The following is a 24,505-nucleotide window of genomic DNA, read 5'->3' on the forward strand; positions in this document are numbered from 1 at the left end:
AACTCAAAGAAAACCTCACCAACGAACCTCAACAAATGGATCAGCAGTCGTGGATTATAGTCAAGCTCAACAATGACTATCTTCGGCCAAATCTCGAAAATGGCCGAAACTGCTAAAATGCCAAGAAATGGCTCCACAAACGAGAATACAATGGCAGTATTCGTAACTCAATGTACATAAAACGAACAAAGTCTCTACTGAGATAGTAGGACGTGCGAACAAACAGATGCCAAAAATATGCAAGCAGTGCAACCAATCCCTGCAGGGATATATGCTCTCAAAAGAGCTCAAAAGTGCACTTAAAAGTGCTCAAAAAATGCATGTACTTGCAAGCATGATCCAGCCAAGTAGCAGAAAATTGTCCGCTGGAAACCTGTAAGTAGCGATCACTGCCACAATCAGTGTATGGATGGAGAATGTCAAATAAAGTGTCCGCATGAGGCATACATGGGCCATAAATGCATATGGCCGAACAAAAAACGTCTCTGAAAAGTGCAGAGAACGTGCATCGCGCTCGTGGGTGAGTGGCTAAATAGGCATGCCCTGATGGTGAACTGTCAAAACTCCACTTGTAATTTCGATGCTGATGTCTCCACCTCGGCCGGGAAAGATGTACACCCGAGTGGAATCGCAAAAAATTGGAAATGGGAGCAAAAAACTCCACCTATCATGTCATGGCCAATGTCCACCTGACCGGGGATATGGTCATTCAATCGGAACCGCAAAATGCAAAAATGCCAAAGAACCCCACCTATAGAGTCGACACCGAAAAACGTCGCGATCGAAAACTAGTAAAATTGTGAAGAAAAAATCCACCTGTGTTGTCAGTGCCGAAGACTACGCCTCCAAGCAATCTAGGCTCGGGAATCACATAATATTAGAACTTTATACAATTAATTTATATTAAAGATCCATCAAAATCTAACCATTGGAATTTGAAACTGTTGGCATAGCCACATTCTTTGAAGGGTTATCTATCAAATGACTGTAGGATCTTTCAGGATCTTGCAAAATGAAAATTTCATCTATAGATATCTTGTGCACAAAAATCATGGGTTGCCACTTGCAATCATTTCAGATCGAGATCGCCGCTTCCTAAGTAACATGTGGTGGGAACTCTTCAAGCTTTTGGGCACGCAACTCAGATTCTCATCAAGTTATCACCCGAAAACCGATGGCCAAACCAAAAGAATCAACCAAGGCATCAAAGATTTCATCCGGAGCTATGTCAATGCAGATTAGATGGATTGGGCTGATTACTAGGATGTGGTGGAATTTCATTACAACAGCGCAATCCACAGTGCTACGGGCTTCACACCCTTCGAATTGGCAACAGGAAAAGAAGTCATCACTCTGCTGGCCCTCGGCGCAAACAACATTCAAGCTGACGACATGGATTATGAAGAATTCTTACACAAGTGGAATGAGAAGCTGCAAATTGCCAAGAAGAGTCTAAAGCAAAGCAAGCTGCACATGGTAAAGTATGCGCCAAACCGACATCGTCACCAAGAAGAACTCTTCATCGAAGGAGACCTGGTCCTGGTAAGCTCTCAAAACATTAACCTTCCACCCAGCTTAACGCCAAAGTTTAATCAACGGTACTATGGTCCTTACAAGATCGTGAACTCTTACAACGACATCACTTACAAGCTCGACTTACCTTCGACATCCCATATCCATAACGCTTTTCATCTCAGCTTACTCAAGCGCTATCACTCTGACAACCAATACGGACGCGCTCCACCGCCATCCAAAGAAGCAAGCATTCAATTGGAGCCGGAGACTATAATAAAGAAACGCTTCTCCCACAAAGAAATTCAATTCCACGTCAAATGGAAAGGCCGTCCAATGGTCGATTGTACGTGGGAATCAGAGAGCAAAATACTGGAGATTGCTTGCACACTTGTCTTGCGCTTCTACAACATGGAACGAGATCAACCTCCCACTTACAGCTCATAGGCTTAATCTACTCCCATGTATCATACCCTAGTTATGCACAAAACTCCCAAAAATCCCAAAAAAATCCGAATACCCAAAAATCCAAACAAATTTGTAAAAGTCAAAAAAGCCAAAAAGTGGCATGACACTTTGTACTAGCACTTGCCTTTACACAATAACATCACTTAACGAACCGCTTGACGAAGGGGCCAAGCTGTGTCAACCCGGGGGTGTATATAAGGGGGTACATGATTACTCCCTACCCAAGTCCCACTCCATTATTTTTGGCAAGCTAATATAAAAGCTGTTGTGTCCCTCGGTGTCGTGAGTACAGTGGGCTTCCCTCCCCCTTTCTCTCTCCCTCACTACAAGAGGTTGTGTGCTCTTGTGACGCTGTTAGCGACGGAAATACACTGGATTTTTATAACCCCCGGCGTCGCTAAAACCGTCACTAATAGCGTCGCTACGAGAGCGTCGCTATAACCGTCGCTATATACGTCACTATACGCGTCGCTATATAGCGACGCATATAGCGACAGTTATAGCAACGTTTAAACAGAAGTCTATAGCGACGCTCATAGCGACGCTACAAAGCCATAAATAGCGACGGTTATAGCGACGCCCGAGAGAATCTTTTTTTGGTGACAGGGCATTGAATGCCCTGCCACCCATCAACCATATTGTACTTGATTCACTTTGTAAAAAAAGTGTAAGGGTAGATAATAGACCCAAAATAGTCACCCACAAGACACATTGTTTGCAAAATTGACAAGCGTAAAATTGACAATTGTACACATCATAGGCAAAATGAATTGATTGGCAAATGTAATAATGACAATTGTACAACATCATAGGCATAAAGAATTGATTGGCAAAATGAACTACGGTGACAAATGTAATAATATACATGGTTCAAAAAGACATATAAAATCCGTCTCATGATACATAATCTATGAGAAACCCTAAACTAATGCTATCTAGCTATGGCTAAACTAACGTCGTCTAGTCAGACGTCTCATCGCGTCCAAGCGGCGTATCTGTCGGATTCTGCAAAAAAAGACAATAAGACAGCTTTCAGTAAGTATAAACATATAACGACATTTATAAAACAATACAAAAAATAGAAAAGAGTAAACCGTAATACTAACCATGCCGCCGCGAGAACTGAGAATGTCCATCAGGGCGTTTAAGCCCTTCCTACCTGCGTACTCGCGCTCGTACGGTGTGGGATCACGTCCTGTCATCGACCACTGTCAAAACATACAAAGATTTCATTATGTTAGAATTAAAAAACTCATCAACCCTAAACTATCGAACATAAAGAGCAATGCAAAAACACTTACAAAATCGGCCTCAAATGATGCCCATCCACCGCTCCCCAAGTGGTGTGATCTCCCTGCCTCTACTCGCGCTCTGGCTGCATCCTTTTGTTGCTTCCACTTGTCGGGATTCTCGCACGCTGCTTTCTTTGCATTCTTCCAATCTTCTTTGGCCAGCCAATCTGGCCTGTTCCACCCATGCTTGATTGCTTTTTGCACTTCGAAACATTTGTGTTTGCAGTATTCGCGCATTCGAATCTTCATCAGGTCTTCATTGAAGCGCTGATCCTGTGTTGGAACGGAAAACTCATCATGAAGTATGCTGATGACTCTGTTTTTTAAATCACTTGGTACTTCACTCCATTTGTTTAGTATGTAGTGTCTAAACAGCTGAGAGCAAAGACCACGCATGCATGATGCCACCGCTGAATTCGATGGAGTAAGGCAAGCCCTCTGGCCGGTGACGCGTGAACCTGGGTGTCCCGGCAGGGGTCTCTAGCGGCGTGTCGATGGGGGTACGAACGTCAGGTGTCTCCACCGGCGTCTGGGCCCCGAAGCGAGGAGTGTCGAGCGGGGTGGCTTCTGGCGGAGTAGGTAGAGGTGTGTAGCTGCTAGGAACAGTCAGCCGTGCAAAACATGGCGTAGATGGCGATGCTGTGGCTGGTGTGGGGGCGGGCAAAGAAGGGGAGGGTAAAGAGCCTCGTCGAACACGAGGCGGTGTGGAGACATCGGTGGCGGAATCCCCACAACAACCGCCACCGCCACCACTAGAGCGCCGGTGTCTAGACGAATTAAACACGAATCCATACCTGCATTAAACACACGAATATTTAAACTTAATATTGAATGAATAGAGTAGACAATGATGCAAAGACCATTAAATACAATGACGTAATGACGCATATAAATACAATGACGCAATGAATTGAGTGATAGAAGAGGCAAGTCGAAAACTCAGAATTTTCAATCAAAAGATGTGAGCGCGAGTAGGAAAGAGCGTTATACACCATGGAAGGTACTTAGAGAGCCAGAGCTTTTACAACACGGAGCAAAATTGTTCAAATACAATATTTGTGGCTTTAAGAGATCTCTCTCTCATCCTCGCATAACTCAGCATAACTTCCTATATCTATTTAGAGCTCTCCGTTTAAACACATATCCTCTGTTTCATTTTGTAGCTCCTCTGCATGCACCCCATATAGAGTAGTAGCATCTTGATGCTCGTCTGGCACCACCGCAACGGCTTCTGATTGAGCATCTTCTCTGATCTCCTCCATTGATGTCGTTGTGATTGGCACATGGTAGCCTTCATACGTCCTTGCACTACGAGGGGCTACCTCTATGACGTACCACCAGTTTGATGTAGACTTTGTAGGATGAAATATTACCTGCCAGAGCCACATAACTTACATGAGAGCTTTCAAGCACATAACTTGTAAAAGGGGGTTGTTAACTATTTACATACTTACTTGTTCACAATGCTCGGGTAGTACGAAAGTGTCTCTTAGGTCAGTCCATTTCTTAGTAGAATCCACCTCAAGCAAACCAGACTCTCCTCTACGCACAGTAGCGTTGTGACCCTCCATGATTATCTTGAACCATTGCACGTCGAACAAGTCGACAAAAAATCCTCTGTAATCGATCCTCAAAATCTCTTGCAGTGTGCCGAAGTAAGTGAGTTCCGCCACCACAGGATCTGCATCAGAGAAACGTCGTCGACTAGACTGTTCAAATTTTGCCATGATTCCACAATCTTGAGTAAAACGCTTTTTGTCGATTCGTTCCACCCTAAAATGTCGACCTTTACACCATGCTGCTGTGTATGACTTATACTACAACGAACAAAGATTATGAGTGGCCGTTCAAACGTTTAGAAATAAAGTCACTAGCTAGTCGTACATTGCAAACTTAGCTTGGTCACGCAACCCCGAGAGTACTCCCACTCTTCCTCAGTCACTTTGTCACTGCATTGTTGTGCGCTTTTCAATTGGTTGTGCAACCATCTTATGCTCATGAAGGTTGGTAGGCTCTCCAGAACCGTCAGATAGTGCATCGATGGTCGTCTTCCCTGTCTCCACTCGATTCGTGTCCTTTATCGCTCTTGCTTTGCATCCTCATATTGTGAAATCCACTTTTGCATCACTGGATTGTGAAGCATGCAAAATCGGTTGATTTTAGCCTCTAGATCTTCCGTCATCTTCTTCTCAACACCGAGATTGCACATGAATATCCCAGATATGCGCTCATCATCTATGGTTCACCATAGCGTGTCCCGGGCTTTATCAAATCCTTCTAGCCACTCTCCAATGTACACTAGGGACTCTGATACCAACCAACCTTCTGCCATGCTACCCTCCGGACGTGCCTTTTGACGCACATATCCCTTAAGCGTTTTCATGAAACGTTCTAAGAAGAACATCCATCTGGAATGAACTGTGCCAGCTATTTCCACCTCATCAACTATGTGAACAAGAAGATGCACCTGAATGGTTAGCATGGTAGTAGGAAAATGTTTCTCAAACATGCACACAAGCTCCGCAGCATTTAGTTTGGCAAATGGTATGGAGTCTACGTTGATCTCCTTTTGTGAGATCCATTGCACCAGCTTTGCAAGTTTGTAGATTGTGTTACGGATGTCGAGAGACAACCATCCCTCAATGGCAACCGGTAAAATAAACTGTAAAGTATGTGCAGCAATGATATTAAAGTCCACATTTTATGCAATGATATTAAAGTCCACTATGAACGTACCTGACACATTTTATGCCAATCGTGTGACTTCAAACCGGTAATCTTTCCTTCTTTAGTAAAACACGTTCGGAGCGAGTGCATTACGCCAGTGGGGGTCCACAAAGATCGAATGGTCTCTTTTACTTTGCGTTCTTGGGCTCCTGTGAAAATCAATGGTGCTTTAGGGAGTTTTATCGATCCATCAGACGCTGTTTGCGGCCAATATTGCTCCATACGATCCACATTTCTAAGGTCAACTCTGGCTCCCAAAGTATCTTTCTTGCCGGTCAGATGGTCCCATAGTAGATTACCCACATTCTTGAATATGTGCATTGGATCGAGCAAGTGATTGATCATGAGTCAGGGCGAGTATGGTAACTTGTACCATAGAGATAGTCTCTTCATCCCTGGAGGCAATCCGTCATCGCACATGTCCTTCTGCTCTAACCATGCTTGTGCAGACATCCTTGGTGGCTCTCTTCCCAAAGAGCTGTCGCGTAACACATGATTCTCTGGAAGATACGCTTGATGACCTTCGTAGATTTTCTTCTTCAGTGAGGGCGCCCTACGTGCATTCAGTCTAGGTCCACATGTGACACATGCTCTGTATCCGCTTGTTTGAAGCCCTGCATGTATACACATGATAATAGATCAACTATGGGAAAAAACAAGATTTACAGTGTCTGAGTGAGGAGTGTCAATAGATCACCTGAGCATTCTGTTAGCCCGGGATAGTCATGCATGGTCCACATTAGAATGCCTCTGATCAAAGCATTCCGTCGTCCTGTGTGTCGGCTCATATCCACCACCTCTATGCCGATCCACAATTGTTGTAGCTCTTCCAATAGTGGACGAAGATACACATCCATATTCCCCACTTTATATCGCCCTGGCACAATCAAGCTTAGCCATAGGTGCCCCTTCTTCGTGAGGTCCCCTTTTATAGGTGAAGGGAACCCCCAAGGATTTACACAAGAAGAGAGAAGCCAGTGTGAATAGGAATTGGAAAAGTTGGAAATGAGCTGTCCCTGCATGATGTGGGGAGACTGGGGTCCAGTATTTTGATCATATCTCCTCAACCGTGGTCCAAATAAAAAAGTAAAAATATGGACAAAAACTTCAGCTCATTAGCTACGATTTTTGTTTTAAAATAATTTTCCAATTCGGATTGGAACCTTGTGTAAAAAATTCATCAAAATAGGATCCATTTCTGGCAGCAAAAGTCTTCCCGTGGTCCCCTTAACTTAGACTTTCATTTAATTCCAAAGGATGCCTCATGCCATATGAAAGCATGACATTGCTCCTTGACAAAGTTTTGTAATCATGCTTGCAATAATGCATTAAAATAAGTGTATCTTTGAAATCATGCCACCTAGTGTCCCACTAGGATTTGATTCCCTCCTAGTAGCTATTTGAAAAGAAATATAAGAAAAATACATAGAATATATATATGTATTGGAGTTTACCCTAGATATAGGATCTAGCTAGGGTGTGAGATGATAATGAGATAGTAGAAATAAAGAATCAATGCTTTTTGCCCAAGTTAAAGAGGCGGAGCTATTGACGCTTTTTCCATAGTATTTTTTGATGGTAAAGTAAGAATAGGTTACCCTTCAGATAAATAATAGGATGAGATAGAAAGCTTATTATTATACTTAAATATGCATATGTACATTATAGGAAAGATAATTATGTATTTAAAAAATTACAAGATAACTCTTGTAGGATGCGTTCCCACTATGTACGTGTCACAACACAACAACGTCTCCAAAAACTTGGAGAATGACTGACCCTCTTACATGGTAGTTTTTACCAGTTTCTTTATCAGGGAAACTTGGTAGACGAGGTCAGTGTGCTCATAGTTCGTCTTGAAAAACTTCCAAATGGTGCAAGCAGTAGTTAGCTTTTTCACCATTTGGACTTGCCGATCTTGGCAATGGAGAATGAGCTCCATCTTGGCATTATTGTTTCTACTATGCAAAGTATTGTAGGTGTCTTTGAAGTATGTTGAATCTTCGTCTTTGGGGTGGTCAGGTTGCTCTTCGACTCCTGACGTGACGTCCCAAAGTTGTAGCTGCGTGAGGTAGAGCTCCATCTGAATCTTCCACACTTGGTAGTTTGTGCTATTAAGCTTGTCGATAATGTAGCTGGGCTTGTAGGTGGATGCAAAAGATGAAGAATCTAACTCGGCCATCTTCCGAGGTTTTGGATTCCTTGAAAATAATGGAGAGTGAGGCTTTGATTGTGGGCTAGAGAGATAGAATACTCTTAGCGCTAATTAGAAAAACTAATCTTAAGTTCTATCGCTCTGATACCATGTGAGAACTTAGAGATTAAGTTAAATGTGATTAATATCACTGTTAATTAATATGCTAGTGTCAAGACATAAGAGAGTGCAAGATAGAAATAGAGCAATGACAATAGATTTCACTTGAATGGAGAAAGAACACCTTGTTACAAATGTGGGTAGCTAATGGGATTTATATACAAGTTGAGGGAGTGAGGATTATCCATCACATGTGAATTACAGGTTGGTGGGAATATACACATGTTGAGACTTACATAGGTGGAAGGGGTCCATGTGGGAATTAGGTGTAAGGACTTTGGGAATAGAGGTAGGTCCGGGAAAGAAGTCCACACTTAATAAAGTAATAAGTTACTTTTATAGAAATTGGCAAGATTCCATAATTGATGGTCTACACGGAGGAAGCTAGGCCAGGGAACAAACACCAAATGCATGCAATAGCCAACAAAAATAATCTTGCAGTAGACCCACTTGAAAGGTTGCACTTCAAAATGCAATGTGGGTGGACGATATTATAGGCTCATTTAGTAATGTTATTGCCTCCAATACTCACTCGTGTGAATTTGTGACAACATTGCAGTTGCTCTAGTAACACATACATTTGACTCCCTACGATGACTTGGATGTGGAGCCCATGGTGTCATAGATGACTACTACACTAGATGACACTGCGCCATTGGGTTTTATGGAAAATTACCTACAAAGTTACCTTCTCCAAGTTTGATCTCTTGGGATGTATAGCAATTTTCACAAGAAGATAACGAGTCAAGCGAGAGGCAGCACCGCTTTTTTAAGTGCTACTTACTTTGTTGCAGACGAACTCTCCTTTCACCTCAGTGATGGTAAGCCACATCCTCACTCCCAGCTTGGTCCTAGTTAGACGAGGTGATGAAGATGATAGCACTGCCTAATTATAATGAGATAACATTTTTTGTCTGGCTATATTTGGCTGAAGCGCAAGGTCAAATATATGGCTTGAGAGGTGCTTCTGACCGAGTGTCCTATCTCCATCATTGGAGTCAAGCAAGAGGCAACATAAGTCCATGACAACTTAAAGGTAATGACTTCTTCTTGTGCAATTCCAATACTTGAAACAAAAAGGTAACTCCAACACTGGAGTAGAGGCATAAGTACCTCTCCAACACTGGAGAAGAAAACAAGTATACGGGGGAAGAGCACACTCCCTACGATTTATAAAAATTGGGTGAGGATGGTGCCACCTCCATGCCATACTCACGTATGTTTTTTTTTTTTTGTGGGCACAAGCATCCTATGCACATAATGCATCTATATAATGCACTTACAAATTGTTATTCCGTAACTACTTTTGCTTAAAACATCAACTTACTCCTAATTTCAATCTTGTGGCGAGGTCGTCGAGGTTTTGATGGAGCTTCAAGAAGCTAGGCCACAGAGACTTGAGCACAAGCAACAATACGACAATCAAGGTACACTAACACTCCACTCTTACAATTAGTTTCAAGGTACACTTAAAAACCCCTATTAAACCAATCAAGGCACACTAGTTTGGACACTCATTTTGATGGTTGCACATATTGTAGTGTGGTGGGTCCAAATACTTTCTTACTAAGGCCCATGTCACACAAATCCATTGAGATGTGAGTGTAGTTCAATTGGCCCAATCACGAGAACCGCCTTTATTTTTCATGTCACATAGGGCACTGTCCTTCCCTCCAATCTGCAAGCCTAGCATGCCGAGTCATGGAGGCATAGAAAGCACTTTCATCTGACGGGTAGTACCCAACCTCCACTGATCGAATGCATAAAGCAGCTCATTCATTGGTCTTGGCTCGGCCATAATATTCCGGCGAAAAGGAATGTTCCGGCATGAAATTTTTGGTTTCCAGCGAGTGATTCTATTTTCGAGCAAGTTATTTTTTTTCATGCATGATGGCTTCTCCTCATAATGGGGGCCTTACAAATGTGCGTTTTTACACAGAAAATTACAAGGGGCAAATCAGGCTCCATTCTTAACAATCTCCCACTTGGAGAGTGATCTCCAAACCAAACCTGTGACTGCTTTCCATCCTGGCTTCTTATCCTTGAATGCCGATTGAGGATGAGCAAAAGCTGAACTTCTCCTTGTTGACCACCTTTGTAAACATGTCTGCAAGATTTTCACTTGTATGCACCTTTCCTAGCTTTAGTTGTCCCTCTTCCAAAAGAGTGCGTATTAAGTGATATCTCACCTCAATGTTCTTTGTCCATGAATGAAAGGCTGAGTTCTTTGCAAGATGGATAGCACTTTGGCTATCATTGTACAAGATGCAATTGTCTTGTTTGAATCCAAGCTCTTCTAAGAATCTGTGAAGCCACAAAATTTCTTTGCTTGCCTTTGTCATTGCTACATACTCTGCTTCCATGGTAGCAAGTGAGACCACTTTTTGCAGCTTTGAAGCCCAGCTTACTGCTATGCCTCCAACCATGAATACATAGCCCTTAGTGATCCTTTGAGTATCTTTGTCACTTTCCATATCTGCATCAGCATACCCTTGAAGAAAAGTATCAATTCCTCCAAAATATAAATCATTTGTTGTTGTCCCTTTTAGATACCTAAGTATCCACTTCACAACTTGCCAATGCTCTTTATCTGGGTTGTCCATGAACCTACTCACAACTCCCACTTGTATGGCGTTGTCGAGACCACAGCATACATTAGAGAACCTACCGCTGCAACATATGGAACTTTACACATATAGCCTATCTCCTCTTGTGTTTTTGGACACATATCGTTCGTTAGTTTAAAGTGACCAGCCAAAGGTGTAGAAACTAGTTTTGCATTTTGCATTGCAAACCTTTCTAGTACCTTCTTGATGTAATCCTCTTGAGATAGCTTTATTGTCTTCTTCGTCCTGTCCCTTGATATTTTCATACCAAGTATCCTCTTTGCAGCACCTAAATCTTTCATTGAAAAAGATTTAGACAGATCCTCTTTTAGGTCTTTGATGTCCTGCATGTTAGCACTTGCAATCAACATGTCATCAACATACAACATTAGGATGATGAATTTCCGACACAGTGATCCGAGTTGCATCTTGTGAATCCATGATCCAACATCCATCAATCAAACCTCAAGTACTATTGTTTTGATGCTTGTTTTAAACCATACAAGCTCTTCTTTAATCTGCAAACCATTTTCTCCTTAACTTTTACTTCATACCCCTTTGGTTGAAGCATGTAGATTTCCTCGTCTAAGTCACCGTGAGGGAATGCCGTATTTACATCCATTTGCTCAAGATTTAGATCATGAGCAGCCACAAGGCTTAAGACAAGCCTAATTGAGTTCATTTTTACAACAGGAGAAAATATTTCATTGAAGTCAATACCTTTCTTTTGAGGAAACCCTTTTACCACAAGCCTAGACTTGTACTTTTTCTTCCCACCTTCTTCTTCCTTTAGCTTGTACACCCATTTGTTTTGAAGTGCCCTCTTACCTTTAGGCAACTCAACCAGCTCCCATGTTTGGTTGCGATGTAGTGAGTGCATCTCCACTTGCATGATCTTTGTCCATTCTTCTTTGGATTCATGTTTTATAGCTTCTTCGTATGATTCCGGCTCTCCAGAATGTGAGATCAAGAGATGCTTGAAGGAAAGAACAAACCTTTCTAGAATAGGTTGATGCTCCACATTTGGTTGATGTTGATGCACATTGTCACTGCTTGCAGTCCTTGAGTCTTCACTGTCCTCAAGATCCATGTACTCATCACCTATTTATTTTGTTTGTTTTCTTTCCAAGTAATCTTTGTACATATTCGTTAAAAATTACATCCCTACTCCTTAAGATTTTACCATCTGCAGGATTCCATAGGTGATACCCAAAGTCACCTTCTCCATAGCCAATGAAGAAACACTTTTTGGACTTTGGATCTAGCTTTGATCTTAGACTTCTATCTATGTGCATGAAAGATTCAAACCCAAACACTTTGAGAAATGCATAATTCACAGGTTTACATGTCCATGCCTCTTCTTAAACTCACCGGTTGATTAAGTACACAGACGTACTTATAGCTTCCGCCCAAAGCTGAAGCAGTAGGCCTGCATGTAGCTGCATGTAGCCGCATGCTTCGTGCTCCCTCCATGATTTTCCTGCTCATCCTTTACAAAATCCCATTTTGTTGAGGTGTCCTTGGGGTTGTCTTTTGCCTTCCAATGCCATTGCTAGCACAAAATCTTTCAAAAGCTTGGCTACAATATTCGCCTCCATTGTCGAATCTGAGGCATTTAACCTTGGTACCTGTTTCATTCTCCACAAAGGCTTTCCACCTTTGAAATATGGAAAATACATCGAACTTATTCTTCATGACATAAACCCATGTTTTTCTAGTCGCATCCTCTATGAATGTTACATAGTACAATGAGCCACCAAGTGATGGTGTACTTGCAGGACCCCAAACATCAGAATGAACCAAATCAAGTTTTTTTGTTTTTCTTTCATTTCCTGATTTTTGAAATTTTACCCTCTTTTGTTTACCATAAATACAATCTTCATAGAACTCTAAGTCCACTTCTTTCAAACCTGGTAGACGCTTCTTTGTTTGAAGGATTTGCATTTCTTTGGCACTCATATTCCCAAGCCGATAGTGCCACACCACACTGTCAACTTCTGTAGTTCCTGCGCGAGCTGAAGGTTGTGTGCTGATAGTACACAAGTAACATGTACCGACCTTTTCTCCCTTGGAAACCACCAAACATCCCTTTGAGATGTTCCACCATTTGTTTCCGAATACAATGTTGTGACCTTCATCGTCCAATTGTCTTGAAGAGATCAAATTTTTCCAAAGAGAAAAAACATGTCTACCATCTTTAAGCTTCCATTCATTTCTCTTAGCAGTTTTGATAGAAACTGTACCTTTGCCGATAATCTCACAATCTTGATCATCTCCCAAGTATACATACCCAAAATTACCTTTCGTGTAATCTTGAAATTGTTGCTTGTGTGGTGTTGCATGGAATGAAGCCCCGGAATCTACTATCCAGGAATTAGACACATTGTCTAATGAGAGAATTAGAGCATCTTGCTCTACTCTACCTACCACATTGGCCTCCGTTGTTGGCTTGTTGTCTTGAGACTCAGTCTCCTTCATCTTTTTGGACCAGCAATCCTTCTTGACATGGCCCTTCTTGCCGCAGTTCCAACATTCAAGAACTGACTTTGTGCGTGACTTGCTCCATCTTGAGCGACCACGAACCTTTTGGTTTTTGAACCTCTCCTTAGGCCTTCCTCTTGTTTCCACTGATAGTGCAACACTTGATGATTCTCCTGTGCTTCTTGTTCGTATTTCCTTGCTTAGGAGAACACCCACAACAACATCAAACTTAAGAGTATTTGTGCCAAAAGTAGAATTACTTACAACCATCACAAGGCTGTCCCAACCATCCAATAGAGATGATAGTATAAGGAGAGCTCGCACTTCGTCATCAAAATTGATTTTCAACGATCGAAGTTGACTTATGTTTGTGCTAAAGTCATTTAGGTGTTCTGCAACTGAACCATTCTCTGCCATCTTTAGATTGAACAAGCGCTTCATAAGAAATACCTTATTGGATGCCGATGGTTTCTCATAGAAGTCAAGTGACTTCATCAAGTCCTCCGTGGTCTTCATCTCCAAAACAATGAAGGCCACTCTTGACACCAAGCTTAACCGGATTGTTCTCAGTTCCTTTTGATCAAGGACAATCCCTGCTTCATCTGCCATTGTTGCGGGCTTCTTCGCAAGATCGCCTAGTGGTGAATAGAGGTCCTTCTAGTAGAGATAGTCTTCAATATGCATCTTCCAATGTTGGTAGTTTTTTCCGTTGAACTTCTCAATCTTGAGCTTCCCTTCCTCCTCCATAACTCTCACTCAATTCAAGGCATCCTTTCCTTGAGATAATTTAGCTACGAGCAAACCTTGCTCTGATACCAATTGTTAGGAAATAAGACGTAGCTAAATAGATATTTGAGTAGATTACTTAATGGAGAGAGATAGATTTCACACACAAGAGATTATAGAGTAGAGAAAGAGAGAGAGTACACACGATATACGTGGTTCACCCAATGTGGGTTACATCCACAAGAAAGTAGCCACTCAATGGCTTTAGTACTTCAAAACAAGAAGTAGTTTACAAAGGGATTATACCCTTAATAGAGCTCCCGCCTTGCTTCATTCTCACCACCTCACACTCACCTTGTTGCGATAGAGCGAAAAGGAATATTCCGGCGTGAAAATTTTGGTTTTTGGCGAGTGGTTTTATTTTTCGCCGAGCTATTTTTCTTCATGCATGATGTCTTCTCCTCATAATGGGGGCCATACTTAACAACGAGTTCTCTTGGTGGATTCTATCTCCCTACAACCTCACAGATGATGTCATCTCTCCTCCACCTCCCATGCCCTATATAAGAGCACCTAATGTACCCTCCTTTTGATCATTGAAGGGTTATGATAGTTCATGTTGGCGTGAGCCATAGTATACTGGATGCACCAACACGATTTGTCAAATCCAAGAAGAGTATGACCTGGCTAGGGCATGGAACCACACAACAGATGCTTGCGTGTGCCACGTAGAGGATTAGGATGGGAAATCTAGGTAATTATAAAGCTAATGACAAGGAGAACTACGAGCTAGCATGCTACTTCTCTACCATTCGGTCTAATTGCGCACACACAAGAGCTTAATCATGCTCATAGCTCAGTAATCAACCACTAATCACTCACTAATCAAGCACACACATGCACATAAACAATGATAGCCAAGACACACATGGACACACACGGACTACACCAATTTACAGAAGGACACACACGGACTACACCGATCTACACACACATAAGCATGCCTAACAAGAGAGGGAACTTGATTAAAAGAGAGCAATTAACTCACAAAATCAGTCATGAATCATGTATTAATTAAGCACAGATTACATGAATGCATAGGTGAGAGAGAAGGGGTTAGAGTTTAGGTAGTGCCAACACCGAATACGCTAACGCACGCACGTAGTGAGCTTGACTCCATAGCCATCTCCTTCTTCACAACTCCATAGCCAAGAGCTTGCTCTCTTGAAAAGTAGGTCTCTCCCAAGGTGACTCTAAAAAAGTGACATTCACATTGGTGCATTTGACATATATACTTCCTAGGTGTTTTAGAAGTGGCCGGGCACCCAAATGGCCAGACTCACTTATCTGATGTCTACACTACCTAGGCTCCAAGATTAGTTCAAATGTTACAAGTTGGAACTCCGGAGGAGCCCAATACAAAATTACAATCCACTCTTGTGGTCTTTTGACGGGAATTTACGTAAAACATAGGTGTCCATCGACGATGAACGTAACTCCTTTCTGATCCTTCTCTTCTCCGCATCTTCCAATGATCTTCACTTCATCTGTATCTTAGCATCACATCCACATCCTCTGTTATAACCGTCACTTACTAAAATAGTAAATATGGCATAGACTTTCATGGTAAGGTACCGTTAACCACTGCTGGTTAACACTCCCCCCATCCAATTGAAGCGCATGTCCCTATGCGCTCTTGGTTTGCTGCACAGTGGGACGATTGGTGTCAAAGGGGAGTGTTGATTCTGGTGGGTGGGTGGGATGTGTTTTATGGTGATTGGAATTAAAGGGTCAGTTGTGAAGTTAATTTTGGCTGAGTGTAAAAGTAGAATAAAAGTAAAAATAAGAGGTGTATTTACACTAGATTAGGGTCTTAATACCTAGATTACCAATGAGTAAAAACCACGTGGGAAAAAAGTGCCCAGCGGGATACTTGCATTAAAAAATATTAATGTTCTTAGGCCCTAGGTGGCTTAATTCTTGTGAAGTAAGGGACATTAATAATATAGGCTAGTGAATGAATGTGAGTGAATAATAAAAGCAGCCTTTGTCAAGTGTTGAGTCTTTGTTGTCACACACTTGATGTGAGTTGTTGTCCTTGTTGGTACCTGTAAGGTGAGGGCATAGGTGGAACACAAAAAACGTGCCTAATGCAAATACCCAATGATGGGACATTCAACATGCTTGCACAGATATATGCATGGGAAACAATATGTTTTGCGCGAAGAGTTTAAATGGGTACTTCCAGGAGTGAATGTAGCTAGAGAAGCAAAATTAAATTTGTCTTCAAGAGCTGCCATTACTCACAAGAAGGGCTTTTACTGTGTACATATGCGTGAGTGTTTTTTTGGACTACTTCGCTACTCCACCAATTAAAATGATAGACTCTAACTCTAATGTGCAGCTATCCAACATGAGCGACTCAATTTTACAATATGCTAAACTCTTCCGGATTGAGCTTTAGTCGAAATATCTAGACTCAGAGACCACAGAAAATATTAGGGCATGAAGCTTGGGTCTGACACTTTGCTCATTTAGTGGCTCAGTTGCCCAACGCTTGACTATGCCTCAAGTGTTTTTTGCACCTGGGCGACGACTTTTTGTTCAAAGAGCTTTTCCCTTGTAGTAGTATTTTTGTTGAGCTCTTTGTTTTCCTATTGCTCTAGAAGATTGGCTAGCTCCGCTCATCGTGATACTTTTTGGCCCGTCTTCGTAGCTATCTTGAGAGTCGGAGATGACTTCAACCTTTTGCTTGTCTTTACGTTGCATTTTAGGTACCCATATGTATCTGGTTCTTGGTGTAGGCTTTGGTTGGCAGATTACTAATTGGTTGACTGGTTCATTGTTTTCATTGTCGTTTTCTTCAAGCTCTAGTCTTGAAATGGAAGAATCTAGGCTTGGTGCCTTGGGTAACCGTTTGTTACTTGTGTAGTATCCTTGTGCTTGAAGAATATTAGATGGCACGATTCATGATGTTGATGAAAGTGTATCCAAGTATATAAGTTGTGTGCCATCTAGGGGAATGACTGGTGGGGGATTCCCTTGTCGAGGTGTAGGCCTTCTGGATGTGAACTTATTGTGGTACCTTTTTCTGGCCTTATCATTTAATCTCCGCTTCAAGAATGGATGTTAGCTTATCTTGCGGTTGAGTTGCTTTGTTTTGAAGCCATTCTCTGCTGCATAGGCTAAAGTCTTTGGTTTTGGTAACCAAAATCTTCACTTGTCCTACATAATAGCCTTGCTCGGCTAAGCTGTATTGGGATGCAACCCATCCCATGTGCTTTTCTTGTATTCTCTGGCTAGGTTGATCCATCCAAATTGGATTTTGATCTCTTGTGTAGCAACGTAAACTTTGGCTGGCTTTTGATGACGTTCTCACAGTGTTGGGTACTTTGGTTGAAGATCTTCTTGTGGCTCTATTTTTTACCTTGAAGCATTTTGGCTTTTGAAGTAGAAGCTTTGTCTTGTACTTGCGTTGGTTCGGCTAGAGACTTTGACAAAAGGGAAGGCTTTTGTTGGTAGGACAGTTGCGGGCTTACTTTAGCTTTTCCTTTGTCAGTAGCAGAGAATCTTTGAACTGCTATAGGCTTGACCTCTTTCCCGGCTTGATTGCTTGTCGTGATGACCACCGTTGAAGATTCAGGTTCTTCTTCCACTATATATTTTTGCCCATTGCCTAGACAAAATCAATCATTTTTTAAGAATCCACCACTAGGAATATGTCTTTAATTACCTATGATCGTAGTTTAAGGGTAGCTTTTGCAATTCCCAAACTTATGACCTCAATTCCATGTGATATGGAAACCTGTACCTGAATTTCATACAGTTCCGGCTTATCTGGAAGTAACCACAACCCATAAGACCTGACATTTGTCGTGGCAATGTAATCTATCTCTGCTGTGAAATTGAACTTTAGATTCTCATGTGCCTCTAACGAGAATTTATTCTTCTTGTTGACTGCTAGGTAACTGATGTCCTCTTTGCTTTTTGTATTAGTCTTTGACTTTTGTGCCTTGGAATCTTTGTATGTTAGACTTTTCTATTCTTTGATTGGTTGTAGCCTATTCCAATTGGTTACTATCTTCAACTCTAGAGCTTTGTGTAAGTTCTATTGCCTGATCTACTTGTTGGTCTGCATTGCTAGTTTCTGATTGTGACACCATGATTCTTAATCCCTGAATTTCTCTGTCACTATATACCTCTTCTTGCTTTTCTAGCACTTGTAGGTCAGTCAATGGTGGCTGTGCCTCATGGAAAGCTTCTAAGGCTTGTGTAGTAGGATGTTGATGTTGACTCTCTTCTTATGGGGCAGTGGTTGCCGTGGCCATCGGTTCACATTGCTTGATGGGTTTTGGTAGAGTCTCTTTTTGAAAATATTCATCCATTTTCAACACTTCTTGTCGTTGGTATTCAATCCTGGAGTCAGGTATTTCTTGTTCTTCTATGACTTTGAAAGCTTCAGCTTCAGTTTCTTTTAGCTTCTCTTGCTCTTTGATTTCTTCAACCACTATTGCAAAGTCTACAGTAGAGGAATTTTCTTGTGGAATTTCAGCTTCACACCTCGCCTCTACTTGCATGTCTTCCCCTTGTGACATGGCACTAAGTGTTGTTGTTACATCTGCCACCTCTTCTTGGGTTGGCTCACTATCATCAGAATATTGGCTACTTTCCTTCTTGAACCCTGAACTGCGAGATTCATCTTCATCACCTTGTGGTGGCTTTTACGTGTTCTCACTGAGGTTCTTTAAGTTATCTTGAATAATTTGATTCATTTGATCTTTCTTTAGAGCCTGATTATCTATGATAATATCGTTGATGCCCTTGACTTCAAGCAGCTGCGTCTTGAGCATATCTTTTGTGCTTTGCGACAAGATTTGCTTCTTTTCTAGAGACCTCGATGGAGATTCTTACTTCTGTTCCCCTACTGTCACTTTTTGCACTTTGTGTTGGGCATGCTGCTTATTATTTTCCATGTAGATCCTTGGTGGAAAATTCTTTACCATATGACTGATGGCACATTGGTTGCAACACACTTCTATCTCAACATTCGCATTCTTTGGACGGGGAAACTCTCCATAATACTGCTGATAGTGGTTTCCTATGACATTTGGATACGTATAAGACATCTGTGTCACATGCATGTACCTGTAGACTATGACTGATTTAGGTGTAATCACTAGCTTCTTCTCTTTATTCTCCATCGTCTTGTCCTTGAGAAGCTGAAAATATCTTCCATTGTTGCTTGCATACAAGATTAAATCACCATCCATGCCTTCTAGCAATCGCAATGCTAATTCTCCCATCAACATATGGTCTATGACCTGGGGCTTCTGTATTGCATTAGGACTATGTTGACAAGTTGATTTTGGTGACGTTTGTATTGAGGGCGAAGATCGAACCGAGTCTTTCTCTTCCGTTTCCCTAGATGATTCTTTTAGACGGGGTCCAAGTATGTGACTTATAGGGTGGCCACAGATGGTAAACTCATCCATATTTTTCAAATTGGCTATTTCATAGTGTGTGCCATATTTGTCGACCACAATGACATCTTGACCTGTTGGGTTCACAAATGTAAACCAATATAATCTTTTTCTTTATTTAATTCTCCAGGTCTAGGATCTAAGCATATCAATGGGACTCCTGAAAAGGATGCTGCTTCTTGTAAAACTGGACTTCTTAATCCCATTTTCAAAGAGATATGGTCTCTTTGTTGAATTTGAACTCCCCCCATCTGAGAGGGTTCCATATTTGATGATGGCATCTATTTATTAGCTGATGATATTACTTTTTGTGCTCTGTCAAGTAGCTCTTGAGACCAAGATAGGTCTTTCCGAAGTTGTGCTATCTCCATAGCTGATACTTCCGGTGTATTTCCTACTTGTGCAATTTGATGTGTTTGTGCTTTGTCTGGTGCTGATGCATGTGCCGTGTCGTGCCATGTTGTGCCTTGTGTTGTGCCACTTGTTTGTGCAGTGATAGCTGTAGGTGTCAACTCTTCCATGTTCATAGTAAGAGGTAGAGCCATGACTAGATGATAAACATTACCACCTTTAGACTTGTAGACTTCTCTTCTTGATCCAATTTCTTTCACTGCAAAATATTGATTGTTCTCTGCAGGAACTTCATGACTTATGACGGGCGTGTAGTATCAATAGTACTTCTTCACATAGAGGGTGCCAATCTCTCATTTCCCATCTTGTGCTTTCTATAGTTCAATGCTTGGAAGATATGCGTAGAGATCTATAAGTTGATTTTGGTACAACATTTCTATCTCATTGCCGATATATTTTCTGTGCATCATGTAAACTGATCCCAGACAGTCTTCCATGAAATCTGGATGTGGGTGTAGTACATTCTAGGTTCTTTCAACCTCCACATATTGAGATGTCTGGGTAGCAAGCCCAATTTACAAATCCCTATCCTTCTTTGTCTTGATGTACAAAAGCCCGACTTACATCCTCATAGCATGGAAATCCTTTGTAATGGCCAATTAAAAAGAGCTCAAAATTGCTCTCTTGTGATTTATGTGGATGTACTTGAAGCTTTGTCTTGGCTAGGCCAACTCCCTTGAGATGCCGTTGCACTGCTTCCTGTCTCGACTCTTTGTCGTACCTGTTTGTGATGGTCTTGAGTTGCAGCCCTGAGTAGCTAGGGCCCAATGCTAACAAAAATTAGCCCTTGTGTTAGTCTCTTTCTCTTGATCTCCTCAGTTGTTTTAGATTTGTCTCTACTTGCACTGCTTGAATTTTCCTAGCTCACTTGGCTGCCAAGGCCGAGACTGACTTTCTAGCCGCTTTCTTTGCCTAGAGCTTTGTAGAGGTCTAGATCTGACTGGAGTGCTGTGATAAGTCTGAGACTTACCACTATTCTGCAATGGTAGGCCGAAGGCCACAAAGGCGTAGGATATGGGGTGGTGGAGCAATTGCGTAGGGAGCCCGAAAGGGTGTAGCAAAGGGATGGGGCAAGTCCCGCGTAGGGAAAGAGTATGGGCAATAAATGCGCAAGGTGAAGATATGGTGCAAGTAAAGTGTAGGAAAATAGCCGTGCAGGCGTAGAAAGTAGGGTGGCGGCAAGCTCACGCGTAGGGAATCCAACACATACTATACGTAGGAAGAGGAGGGCAAAGCCCGGTGCCGTGAACAATGAGGCGTAGCAAGAGGGATGTTGCTGGGAGTGTAGGTTATGGAGGCGAGAGGAGATGTGGGGCTAGTGGCCTGGAGACAGGTCGTGGAAGTTGCAGAAAAATCCCGGGGCTTTAATGGATGGAGGTGCGGGTGATGGCATTCGACTACACAACAGCGCGCCAGGAGTAAATGGGGGGGGGGGGCGCGCATCAGGGGCGTGAAAGAATGGCGGAGGGCAGAGCGGGGTGCAATAATGTCGGGCCATGAGGATATGGCGGGGGGAAGTGGGCGCAGGGCAGGGGTGGTTATTTTTACTTTTGATGTTTTTTTTAAATTTTTACGGTTTTTTTGGTTATTTTTTATGTTTTATCTTTTTTTCTGTTTAAAAAAATTTGAGAAGAGATAGAGAGAGAAAGGGAGAAAAGGAGTTTTTTAATAAAAAAATAAATAAAAATTAATAGGAAAAAGGAGAAAATAAAGATAAAAGGGGGGGAATTTTTAATAAAATAAATACAAATAAGTAAAAATATATAGAAAATAAGAAATAAAAAGTAAATAGAGAGGGATTATTTTAATAAATTAAAAAAAAAGGAAAAAATCCAAATAGGCAGAGGATTATTTTCTTATTATTATTATTTAAAAATAAATAAAAAATAAAAAGAAAAAAGAGAAAAGATAAAACTCAAAATATCGCCAAGAGCCTCTTCACACGCACTTTTCGGGGGGAGTGCGTCTCGCCTGGGGTGGTACGCGTGCGGGCTCTGGGTAGGGGCAAAAAAATTACAGAGACCAAGAGAGAGGTCGACAGTGGCGTGTGAAACTCGGGTGCACGTGCATGTGCATGCGAGACCGCAAGTGCACGCCAAGGGTAAAATTCGTTGCGGGGCGTAAAAATACCACAAAAATTGCAAAAGTTAGCCAAAACAATCACAGGAACTCACGTGATCATTGTGCACACTCCGGCACAAATACGATGCACAAAGTTTTTCCAAATTTTTAATTTTTAACTAATTTTAAGAAATATTTAGGCAAATAACTAGCAACAAATTGCCAAAAAATTAACGAAAATTAGTCAAAACATTATTGAAAAATTACAACAATTTTTTGTACTTCTTGAGCTACGTGATCATGCAAACATACTCAAATAATCATCAAAACATAATCCAACATTGCATCAAACAGGATTCACGAGCACTTAAAAATTGCGTTTTTTGCCCAAAATCAACCCGAAAATTACGCAAATATTAGTGCAAAAATTTGCAATTTCTGCACATCAATGGGAGACATTCAAATCAGCCGTTTAACACCAACAAACATCCAATCAATCACAATCAATCGATCACAAATACACTTTTTGCATCAAAATCTACACAGTGTGTACACATCAAATTTTGCCCAATTTTCGGCAGCATAATGGCGCTATTTTGGCAATCAAAAAACCATAACCATAAACCAACAATGGTTATACATCAGCAATTTGGCACCAAAACTGCCACCAATTTGCATCAAATGTAATAAGACTTATTCTGCAAAGTTTTGATGAATATTTTTGTTTAGAGTACATTTTGTTCATTCCAGTGTTTTTCCACAGTATAGGATTTCATTTTAATCGTTCTCGTGAAGTTTCAAATTTTGACCCGGGACACCCCTCGGGAGCCAGTTTCGAGGGTACTCTGGTCAAAATTTGGAAAAGTTTTGTATGTAGCACTTGTAGCCCTTGACACGAGGAAAAATAATGCTTCTTTGTGTTTTTACTGGTTCCTGCATTTTGATGCCCATTTCAGCCAGTAGATTAGAGAAAAAGTGAGAAAATGCTGTTTTAGACTGTTTTTGTGAAAAGTGCTGACTTGCACGTAACTTTTCGAGCAAACTGAGCAGGATATGGATTTTTTGCGTCTCACGACTTTCGAAGAGCTCAATGAGACGAACAAATTCATGTGAGACAAATCCAGTCAAATTCTGAACCGTTTGGGAGTTATGGCTCGCTGAAAATGGTTAGAAAGTTCTAAAATTGCTAACTTGCGAGTGTGGGTTGCGTTTTGTGGTTCTTATGCGTTTGAATGCAGGACGTCTTTTTTCGGAACCTATTTTGGACTGCTTTTGCTAAAGACTAAGAGAAGGACGAAAATAGCCACTTTTTGGCCTCGCATGAAGAAGACAGCCTGGGGAGAAGAAGGCTATTCTACAGGAAGACACCTTGTGATTGAGATTGGGAGTGAGAGTGAGAGTGCGATTGAGAACTGTGCACAGATTGAGAGTGAGATTGAGAGTGAGATTGAGAGTGAGATAGCTCGGGGGAGGTCGGGAGGTTGATACGAGCTACGATCTTCTTGTACTCAGGAATTGATTTCATATATACATCTCTGATTTCCTGCGTCTACTTTCTGTACTTGCAAATTTCTGTTATTCAGTTGTTGTAGTCCCGTGTCTCGTCACATCAAATGTGTGCGAAAACTAGCACCACCGTCTACACATAGATGGGCATAAACCGCACATAAATCTTGCACCAAATGTGTGCACAAAATTCTTCACCAAAACCTGAAAATTTCAGCGATTAGAGTGATCAAATGCACTCACATTTCACAATGAAATGCGTTGAATTCCTCAATCCAATTGACGTTTACACACATGTGTGTGTAGGCAACCGCACCGTAATTTTACCTACAAGCACAAATCAAAACAATCAATGTGTAACATCAAATTGCACCAAATTAGACACACCATTGCATTGGGCATGCATCCAATTGATGATTAGAATGAACTCCCCTCAAAATGCCCAATTAATGTTTTTTTTGAAATTAGGGAAAATTAGTTACTAATTGGTGATTTTTGGCTACTCATAGCGATCAATTGAAATGCATTTAGATTGTGTGCACCACATAAGAATGTTGTCCACATCCCCAATTAGATTTCCCCTTGTGTGCAACACAAAAAACAACAACTAATTTATGAGAACTAATTAGTGATTAGTCAACGAATTCGGCCACTCATTGCACACATTTGGAGTGTCATTAGAGTGTGTGGACTACATAAGAATGTTGTCAACACACCTAATTAGACTTCTACTTGTGTGTAGCACAAAAAACATTAACCAATCAACGGAAAATTAACACCAAAGTTAGTGAAAATTAGTAAAAATTAGTGAATTGAAGAGGTGAAATTAGTGATCAAAATCAATGTGTTGGGATTGTTTTGTGTAATGCAAGCCTCAATCTTTGCAAATCTAAGTCACACGCTTACTAATTTGCCTCCAAT

Source organism: Adiantum capillus-veneris, chromosome 5, assembly GCF_014529385.1.
Source record: "Adiantum capillus-veneris isolate H3 chromosome 5, ASM1452938v2, whole genome shotgun sequence".
NCBI lineage: Eukaryota > Viridiplantae > Streptophyta > Polypodiopsida > Polypodiales > Pteridaceae > Adiantum > Adiantum capillus-veneris.